Raw genomic sequence first — 10356 nt, forward strand, 5'->3', positions numbered from 1 at the left:
AGCACCATTTATTGAAGAGGTTATATAAGATAATTGTAATTTTGTGGGTTAGTCTCTGTGTCCTCTATGCTGTACTATTGTTCTACCAATCTGTTTTGGTGCCAATACCATGCTGTTTTTGTTACTATTGCTCTGTAGTATAGTTTAAGGTCTGGTATAGTGATGCTACCAGCTTCACTCTTTCTGCTAAGGATTGCTTTAGCTATTCTGGGTCTCTTAGTTTTTCCAGATGAATTTCATGATGCTTTTTCTATTTCTATGAGGAATACCATTGGGATTTTGATTGGCATTGCATTAAATCTGTATAGTGCTTTTGATAGTACAGTCATTTTGATAACATTAATTCTGCCTATCCGAGAAACAAGGTAGATCTTTCCATCTTCTAAGGTCTTCTTTGATTTCTTTCTTTAGAGTTCTGTAGTTTTCATTATATAGATCTTTCACTTCTTTCGTTGAGTCCCAAGTATTTTTGTGTGTGTGTGGCTATTGTAAACTGGATAGATTTCCTCATTTCCCTTTCTGTGGATTTGTCACTGATATACAGAAATGCATTTGATAACATCTATGCCAAGAAACATATTTTTAGAGTACACTATTTTTTTGAAAATGAAGACTCAAATACATTCCCTTATAAAAATAAGAATCTCTTTGGTGTAAGGGTCGTCTGTCTACTCTCACCAATGTTTTCCATTTGGACCTTTACACATTGTTCTTTGTCCTAGGAAAGTTTTCTTGGTGCATAAATTTTATTCCACTGTTTTGTGTCAGTTTTGACTCTCCACCTAGATCATCAGCTCCTTCAGTAAGTAAAAGATCAGAGGCCATGTGATTCTTGTTTATGAGGAGTTGTCTCTGAAATGTACTTGAGGCAGTTCTCAAACAAAACGTGTTTAAATGGCAAATGAACTTTTCTACCTAATGATGGCAAAGTAGTCCCACTAATCTAGTCCATTCAATGGATCAATGGGAAATAATCCTTTATAATATAGTCGATTATAATATAATCAGTTGTTAATAATTCCGTACATTTTCTACAGAGTTGTATAGTTTACTATTTTTATATAATACCTGTCAGGTTGCCATCATTATTGCCACTTGATAGATGAGAAAACCTGGACCTATAGAGATTAGTTACTTGCCAAGGGTGGTACACAGTATGTGAGGGGCTGAGACAGAGAGCTGAGAGATCATTGATGTACCAAGGGTGGGAGGATCTGTCTGTCCTGGCAATAAAGGGGTGCCTTGTCTCTAGAAGATTCAGAAACAATAAAACCAACTAAAAGTGATCTATTTTTTTAATGATTATCATGCACCAGTTATTCTAAATGATGTCAGTGATAAAATATTCCTTCCCATCGAGCATGAAAAACTGCTTTTTCTGTTCTTGAATAGAAATACACACACACACACACACACACACTCACACACTTTCTCAGTGCTGGGGATTGAATCCAGGGTCTGGAACATGCTAGCCAAGTGCTTCTACCATGGAGTAATACCGTGAGCCCTCTCTAAATGAAACATTAAGAGAGCAAGCAAGCCCCATTCTGAACACACAGATTTATTTCAGGTTTTTGCAAAGCATTTTCTGCTTCCAGTCCCTACCTTTGTTAAAACATTCTGTTTCTTCAGAGATGTTCAGAGTCTTGCAGAATTATCTATTCCCAGGAGACATAACACCTCCCACATGGCCAAATGTCTAGAAACTTCTCAACCTACTGAATTGACTTTTCCAAGAATCTTCCAGAAAAACCACACCCAGTCATCATTCAGCAAATTGCACGTGGCAGTCTCTCTGAGAAGGAGCCAAGGTTGTGGGTGGACAGCAGGGGAGAATGACAGCTCGCCAGCCCGGCAGTGGCCATGGGTACTTCTACTGAGGGCGAGCTCCAGAATTTATCTCAACATCCAAGGTCTAGGATCTTCTCACTCCCTGCCCTCTGGGCTTTAGCTGGGAATGTCCAGAACTCCCTCATCCTGACTGAGAAGGGAAGTTGCTTGTTTTAAAATCACAAAGGGTAATTCTGTATTGGAGAGTCCCTAGCTGCCAGCAACCTAGGCCTGAGCATTGTCCTGGGACCTGGAATTTTCAATGTTAAAACTGGGATAACCCCTGCAAACCAGGATGCTTGCTCATCCTCCTAGCTATTGAAATGTCCTAGTCACTTTTCAGCATTTATTTTACTGTTGTTAGGATCACCTTGAGCCTTGGCTTGGGGCATTGAGATACGGGCAGCACCTTCATTTTAAGTATCTACAGAAGCCACGGCAAATACTCATCAAGGGTGGTACACAGTATGTGAGGGGCCGAGACAGACAGCTGAGAGGTCATTGACTCACTTTATGGGGGCCAGGAAGATCCTATAGTAGGTTTTCTCAACAGGAGCGTAATTGACATCTAGGGCTGGACAGTCCTTTCCTGTGGGGCTCTGTCCTGTGCATTGAAAGATGTTTAGCTGCGTCTCTGCCCTTCCCCTGTTAGTTACCAGCAGCGTGCTCCCACCCAGTTACGACAATCAAACAAACCCTGAGCCCTGCAAATGCCCACGAAGGTGAGGGGTTGGTGCTGGCAATAACACGGTGCCCAGAGCAGTGCTTCCTGCTACCTCACAGAGCATTTAAGGCAGTAGCATACCATCAAGGGCATCCTGGCTTCAGGCTGGCCATAGGGATCCCATGTGACCACAAGCAAGTCCAGAGGCCACTCTCCACTCATCCTGAGTAGAAGAAGGTTTAGCCTGGTCCCTGTGACAGTGGGATGTGATAGTCCTATGGGATTCCCATAGGACATGAAATGGGGAAATCAAAAGGAGTTTGAAGACCACTCCATGGTTATTTACCAAGTACAGTCCATAACGTAAGCTCCGAGAAGCACGGAAATAAAGAAACTCGTTTTACGACCCAGATTTATGCTGAGATCAACCTATTCATTAAGATTTAACTACAGTTTGTTCAATCCCCTAAAAGGTTCTTTGGAAACCCTGGTGTCCTCCCTGAGATTGGCAACAATTTCCAAAAGGTTATGTTCTTGTGATCACTTCCAGCTTGGAGTTCAGCATTCCCGGCTGAATCCTCCAGCTCATTCCTAGTGCGCCTCTGACCACTTCCCCCTGATTTCTACTCGATGCTGATTGACAGGTGATTTTCAGCCCCTTTCCATGTTTCCCCTTTCCCAAAATACCACACAAGGTGGTTTTGCTGAGATTGGAGGTGGCGGAAGTTTTTTATATCCCCACAATTTTAACCTTTGTCAAAACCTTCCTCTTACCTCCTCAACCCTCTCCTCTCCCCGCCTCTCAACTCTCCTCACTTCCCCTCCTTACTTGGTCTGGACATATTTTTGCATTTTCAAAACCTCATTAACATGTGACTACGTCATGTGTCATCCTAACTATGACATTTTTGGGAGTGAAAGTGGGCCTAATAACTTCACTGGGCCAACAGGAAGTCCCAGACAAACCAGGTCACATGCTCATCCCCATTTCGGCTAAGACCAAGGGCCAACTGCTCCTACCCTTGATGGTTTTCAACACAGGAAAGACTTCTCCCTCTCTAGGCCCTAGAGGTGGAGTTGTTGTAGGACAGATGAGGCAAGGCGCCGAAGATAGCAGGAAACAGTTTTATTTGGCTGCAGCTAGGTTCAGAGGGCACAGTTTTTGCTGTAATCAATCAATCCCCTGAACCTTTAGTTTGGGTAGTTTCAGAATTTTATACCCAGCATCTAAGGGGAGGGGCTCAGAAGTTCACAGTCGGCAGAAGTTCACATGAAAGCAATTTTTTCTTTCACTGTTCTGGGCAAGTTAACTCTTCAAGGACAACATCTGAGAAGGGGAGAGCTTCTTCTCCCCTCTCTTTCCTCCCCCTGCCAGCTGTTACCACGGAGCCCAATTGGTAACTTCTCTTATCTTAGAAATGTAGACATCTCTGTGAAGCCCAGCTCAAGGCCAGAGGTCTTGTTTGCACATTTCTACAAACTACTATACTGGATACATTTGTGAAAAACTAGTAAGGAGGTGTCTTCCCGGAGTGCTGGTATCTTCCCGGCCAGTGGCCAAGTAAAACAGGGCAACACACAAATAGGAAGTTTATCTACATGGAACTCTTTTGCAGAGACCCTTTTGCTGACAGTCCCAAAATCAGCCATGGTGAAGATTTGTGGAGAAGCCCAATTAAGACTTTTCTGTTGAGACAGAGGATGCCACTACAGAGTGGAGCCACCGAGCAAGTATTTTCTAATTGATGTGAATGATGCCACACTCCATAGAGGACAGGACTGGCTGCCATCAGCGTTGGAGTAAAATGAAAAAGAAAATTCTACAGTACTCTTTGTTTATTCATCATTGCCCAGTATTGATCATGGATCTCATTTACTCTCTCCATCCTGCACCCGCTAATCTCTCTCAGAACTAGAACGTTCTGCAGGGAACTTGGGGCTCAGAGGCAGGAAGGGGCTATCTACATTGCCACTAAAGTTACCTCAAATGGTGACAACAGTAGGGTGAAAAGGAGATAGGAATCATGTTCTGGTGGCTCCTGAGAGGAAGATCTAGGATGAGGGCCACAGGAGCATAGAGTGTGGAGCAGCAGAGGCCTTTGCTATACTACTGACATTCTGGGACTCTGTTGTGAGCAACGCTGCTTTAGATCACACACTCCCAACTCAGGGGCTGGTTTGGACGAGAATCTTCAGAAATTCCTGGAAGGACCAAAGATGCTGAACACATCCAGCCAGAAATCTTCCTGGGCCGTGTGTGCTGTGGAAGTCTAAACAGAGGCTCTTCTCCCTGATTCCTTGGGAGCCAAGCCCTGTCCAGAACTGAAACCCATTCAGACCACTAAAGAGCCCAAGAACTGACAGCTGGGTCCCCACTACTTCCTGCACCCCTTTGGAGGCCATCTCCCACTGTCCCCAAGACCAGGCCAAGCTGAGGGAGCTGGGTGGGAAAGGGTGCTCCCTACAGGTTGGTACTGGTGAGAGGCCTGAGCCTTGCCGAGTCCCTGATCCTTGTCCTCCATGAGGAGCACTTGTGACTGTCGCAGAATCTTGGACTTCTCCATAGATGGGAGAAGTTAAGAGAAGAGGTAGGGTTGGCCTCTTTATCTAGTCCCCGGGGTCCCTGTCACCCCAAGACTGACCTCAGTGAGGGTTTTCTGTCTTGAGTTCTGCATTCTAGCAACGTCCAGAGAAGAAGCATGAGTCCTTCTGCTTTTGAGGGTCTGCCTGGCAGGCACTTCAGCATTTGAACGAGTGCTACTTTCTCTTCTTCTGTTCTTACCCCCTAGAGTCTATTTTCAATATTAGCCACCAGAGAAGTCTTTAAAAATTAAGTCAAATCATGTTCAAAACTCTCCAGAGCTACCAAGTTCCCTTCAGGTAATAGTCAAGATCCTGACTTCCTCCACATTTTTGCTCTGACCCCTAGCAATCCTGGAAACTCCACTCCAGACACCATCTCCTTCCTTTTCTTTTTGGCAGGTCCACTTCTACCTCAGGACCTTTGAACTCACTATTCCTTCTATGACCTTTTAATATAAAATAGCCACCCATCTCCACCAGGGTGTCAAATGGTGCCCCTAGCATCCTGGGTATTTGCTTCTTTCTTTGTTCATTCTAGAAGGTAAGCTGTACTAGGGCAAGGTTTTGTGTGTTGTGTTTACTGCTAGATTCACAAGACTCAGAATGTGAAAGTGCTTAATAAATAACTGTCAATGAAGGACTGAATGATCCACACATCTACCAACGTCCCCACAGGAGCTGTCCCTGGTCAGTGGTGACTTGTAGTCATCTTCCCACTTAGAAGCATTTCCCACGTGTCTGCAGCCCCCACACGGAACATAGAATAGCGTCCACCTGTTCTATTGGACAGACATATGAGGTAGTCAGCCATTCACAAGTCCCAGACCTGAGCGTGATTCATGAATTAATTCACGCGTGTCAATTCCTGACAAAGCAGAATAACAGAGACAAAATCCAAAAGCTGGGCCCATGTGGTGTGGACCCCCCTCTTCACCCTTTCCTGGGGAAGGTGAAGAGCTGGAGAAGGTGTCTCTGCTGGCTGGTCTGTCTGAGGAACCTGGCTCCTTTCCATTAGAACTATACTTTGATTCCAATAAATTAGAAGAAGTACACAGTCATCTATCTCCAACAGAATGTTTTATGCATTTTTTTAAAAGCACATACATGCACGCATAAATTGAAGGCAACTGTGTCAGGATCCAGCCTAGCACAGGTCAGGATCCCACCCTGAGCAGCTCATGGGCCCCCAGATCAGTGGAATATGATGGAGGCATATTGCACTTGGTCTGGTGACGTTCTCCTGGGGCGATCGAAACAGGGCACGTTGGCGTAGACAGCGAAGTCATCCTCTTTCCGGGGGGCCAGGTTGATCACGTTGGAATATATGACTTCAGCTTGATAGGAAATGTCCTTTAGAGACAGAACCCCAGTTATAGGTGGGTGGCTGGGCAGTGGACAGAAGAGGGACTGTCCCTGCAGGACATCAAGTATAACCCCCGTGGCCCTGCTGTGCAGGTCGGGATCTCTCTGTTTTTAAGAACATTCCTTTCAGATCCGTTCCCTGCCTCCCCCCACCCCACCCCTACCCCGCACCCTCTGTGTGGGGCCTATCTAGCAAACAGCAAGAGACTGAGCATTTTCTTACCGAGGATTTGTGGAAGAAATTGGTCTGATACCTCAGTTGTTTCTTAAATAGTCCTAGAAAAAGTAATAAACTCAAAGTCAGCCTGAGTTGGGGTAGTGACCATCTGTGTTGACTACTGAATTTAGGGCTCAAGTTTGAAATGCAAAGATCACCATGTTCAACCCATTGGGCCTCAGACTGAGTTAAATTCCCAGGAAGTCACAGGGCAATGAGTACACTTAGTCATCTCATTATTATTTGGCATCAGTATTTTCAGTTGACATATATAAGGCATAATTGTTTATGCACATGGCTTGTACCTGGCTTTCAGAGTGAAGAATTTGTGGGATGGATAAATCCCGTTGCTTTCTACAGAGTCCCCAGCAACTCTAAGAAGAGATGCCATAGCCTGCCCACCCTGACACCCCTAAGACTGACCCCTAGGAAGGACACCTCCACCACTGTCCCCTTTTGTCATTCCCACTTCCGGGGCCAGCTATTCAACTCACTCTCGTGCCTCCATTTCCTCAAGGTCACGGACAACAGAATCACCAGGAGCAAGACGAGGACCACAACACCAATGCACCCAGAAAGGGCGGTGGTTTCTGTGCTGATGGGAGCAACCAGAAGAAATGAGGACATCTAGCTGAGTGGCCTTCCCCAAAGTGCCCTGGAGCCTCCTTGCCCCTGGACCAACTCTCCATCCCCCTTGGGGCTTCCACCTGCCCAACAGCCCAGCAGCCTCTGCCTCCACCCGGAGCCCCCTCCTCTGCCTCAGCCTCCATAGCCACTGCCCTATCCCCACACAGAGCCTTTCTCTGAGATCCCCACCCTCCTCCTCCATGGGGCCTTCTCTCACCTACCTGCCAAGAACTACGGACTTAGTCTCTGGCCCCATGGTGGTGACATCCTCTGCAGAAAGGGAAGGAGAGGAAGAGGAAAGGAGAGCTGAGAGTGATCCTTACCCGCACATGCAAATGCACTTTATGGGATCCAAAAGGATAATGTTAACTTCCATTCATCCAGGGCTTGATATATGCCAGGCACATTCATTATCTCATTTAATTTTCATAACAGACATGAGGTAGGACCAATCATGATTCCCTTTTTACAGTAAAGAAACCAACTCGTATGCATCTGCCTTGCACAAGGCCACAGAGTTTGAACTTGAATTCATCTCTCACTGACTGCAAATTCATGTTCATATGCAGGAACTTCTGCTGCCTCCGTGTGATCATTTCACCCCTGACTTCTGCCATTTAAGAATGGATAGGATAACCAGAGATATGTTAGGGTGTCCAGGGGGAAAAAAAAACAAACAGGATGATGAAGGTGATAGGTATATGGAAAGGGCGTGTGAAGGGTTTGAAAGGGATCAGGACACCAGCAAGTCAGACAGAGACCAGGAAGAGGTAGTGGGCATGAGAGTCGGCCCATGCTCTGGTGAGGAAGGGGAGAATTATTTGCATTGTAAAAGAATTTCCCCTGCCTGAGGAATGAGACACTAAGTCCATCCCTCCCCCAACCAGGATCTGTCCCTAGATTCTCAGAGTTGGGAGGAATCTTGAAAACCTCTGATTGTACAGCTGTAGAAACTCTGAGAAAGACACTTGCCCAAGAGAAGCTCCACCACCAGGACTTGAACCCATATTTTTAACTCTAAGACCAAAGCTCTCTATCTGTGCATTCAGGCCCTTCCGGCTTCTTTTCCTATAAAGTGGAGCTGTGAGATCCAGCTCTCACAGCAGGGAGCACCCTCTGGCTACTAAGACACTGATGCAGAGACAGTTACCAAGGTGGAGGGGACATATTGGATTTAGGGCAATCTAATCTGCAGTCACAAACTCCAAGAATTACAGCTTCTCGGGGTCCCTAGGACAGAGGGAATCACACTGGACACCTCAGCATCTCCTTTTCTCTCTGCCCTTCACCCTGACACATTGGCCTTCCCAGTTCCCTGCAGCAGTTCCTGCCCATCTCCCAGGTGGAGGGTACAGAGGGGGCCTGGGGACCAGATCTTCCTAGTGGCAGTCATAAGGGGTGAATCACCCGAGATGAGACAAGTCACAGGACACAGTGGAGGGAGAATGGAATGGGATGACAGACACACACAATGCCAGAGCGAGGAGAAGGGAACTTGGGTCACAGTTGAGGGCAATTGTCTGAGCTGGATACATCTGTTTACCATGAAGAGAAGAGAGAGCATGAAGATGCCCATCCAGGGCAGAGAGGCCAACAGCCATTCTAGAAAGGCAAAGAAAGGTGGGTAAAGAGAAACAATCATGAAGGAGGAGGTCAGGAAGGAGACTGATGTTGACTCCAGTGCCCTGGGTCTCAAGAACGTCTAACTGTGTGGTTTAAAGACAGTCACTTAACCTCTCTGAGCCTCAGTTTCTTCATCTGTGAAATGGACATAATACGAATACCTACCACATAGAGTTGTTTAAGAACTAAATGATCAGCCTATTATTGAACAGTCAGTAACAACCATCTTGCCTTGGGCTAGTTTTACCTGAGCTGAGCAACAGGGTGGGCTTGTATAGGGAGGTGTTGCTGGTTCTGGAGTCCTGGAACCTAAAGTTGGTCCAATTCATCTCCCCCAGGGGACCGACCCTTCAGTGAGTTCTTGTCCCAGGTTCTGAGGTTCCTGGGACAGACGGCTCTGGAAGCAGAAGTTCTTAGAGGTATTTAGCAACAGCTGGCAGACACGGGACCCCAGAGAGCTGGCACCTCTTCTCCATGTCTTTCATTCCTCCATGGCAACCTGGTGAGTGGGGAGAATGTTAGACTCTCACCTTTGGACGGGAGGTGAGGGCTTGGAGATGGCTTCTCTCTCTTAATGAGCAAGCACATGGTCAGAGTTGGCTCTGCATCCTGTCGGTTACATCACCCTCTTATCAATGGTGTCTGAGCTACCTCAGTCCTTTTGTCTGTTGACTTGATTACTGTCTTTCTCCCTGGCAAAGAATGTAAGCTCCACAGGAATGAAAGCCTTATCGGTTTTGGCCTTACAACATCCCCAGTGGCTAGAAACATGCCTCGGGTGGTGAATAGGTTGGGTTCATATTTGTTGAATGAATAAATGAGTGATCACCAAGGATGACTTGATGGCCACCTGACCAGGGTCATCCAGCCTCTGCTGGATCTTGGAAAGCCTGTACCCCAGACTTCTAGATCTCTCAGCGGATGGCAAATCTGTATTCTTTGGAGGGGAAGTCGATTGGAAATGACTCAACGTCATCAGAACCCATCAAGTTCTATGATAAAGAAGCTGAACTAGGGCTGGGGTTGTGGCTCAGTGGTAGAGCGCTTGCCTCGCATGCATGAGGTCCTGGGTTCGATCCTCAGCACCACATAAAAATAAACAAAACAAAACAAAGGTATTGTGTCCATCTACAACTAAAAACAAAATAAAAAAAGAAGCTACACTGGGCAATGGGGATTTCAGAAAAAGGGGAGATATGTCTACGAAATGCCAGGGGAGCCTGGAGGAGGGCGCCCTGCCCAGGTGTGGGTGGCTGAGGTTCAAATGTCCTACAGCCACTGTCACCGGTACTCTCCCTGCTTGGTCCTCCAGCCCCTGCTTAGGTTGAGAAGCGAGAAGAGATATATGTAAGACCAAAGGAAAGAGGATATAGCACCTTCTGTATCTCTGAGGAGGGATCTGCAGGAGCAATTGGAAAATCCCCCCCTCAAAGAGGGCAAGGGCTGGAAC

General features: G+C 46.4%; 1 non-coding gene across 1 annotated transcript; it reads left to right on the forward strand.

The window, feature by feature from the left end:
• Positions 1–9924: 9924 nt before the first annotated feature.
• Positions 9925–9997, forward strand: Trnaa-cgc. The gene has a single exon. It is a non-coding gene; the product is annotated as a tRNA-Ala (tRNA).
• Positions 9998–10356: the final 359 nt, after the last annotated feature.

The sequence above is a fragment of the Marmota marmota genome, unplaced genomic scaffold (assembly GCF_001458135.2).
Source record: "Marmota marmota marmota unplaced genomic scaffold, marMar, whole genome shotgun sequence".
Taxonomy (NCBI): Eukaryota; Metazoa; Chordata; class Mammalia; order Rodentia; family Sciuridae; genus Marmota; species Marmota marmota.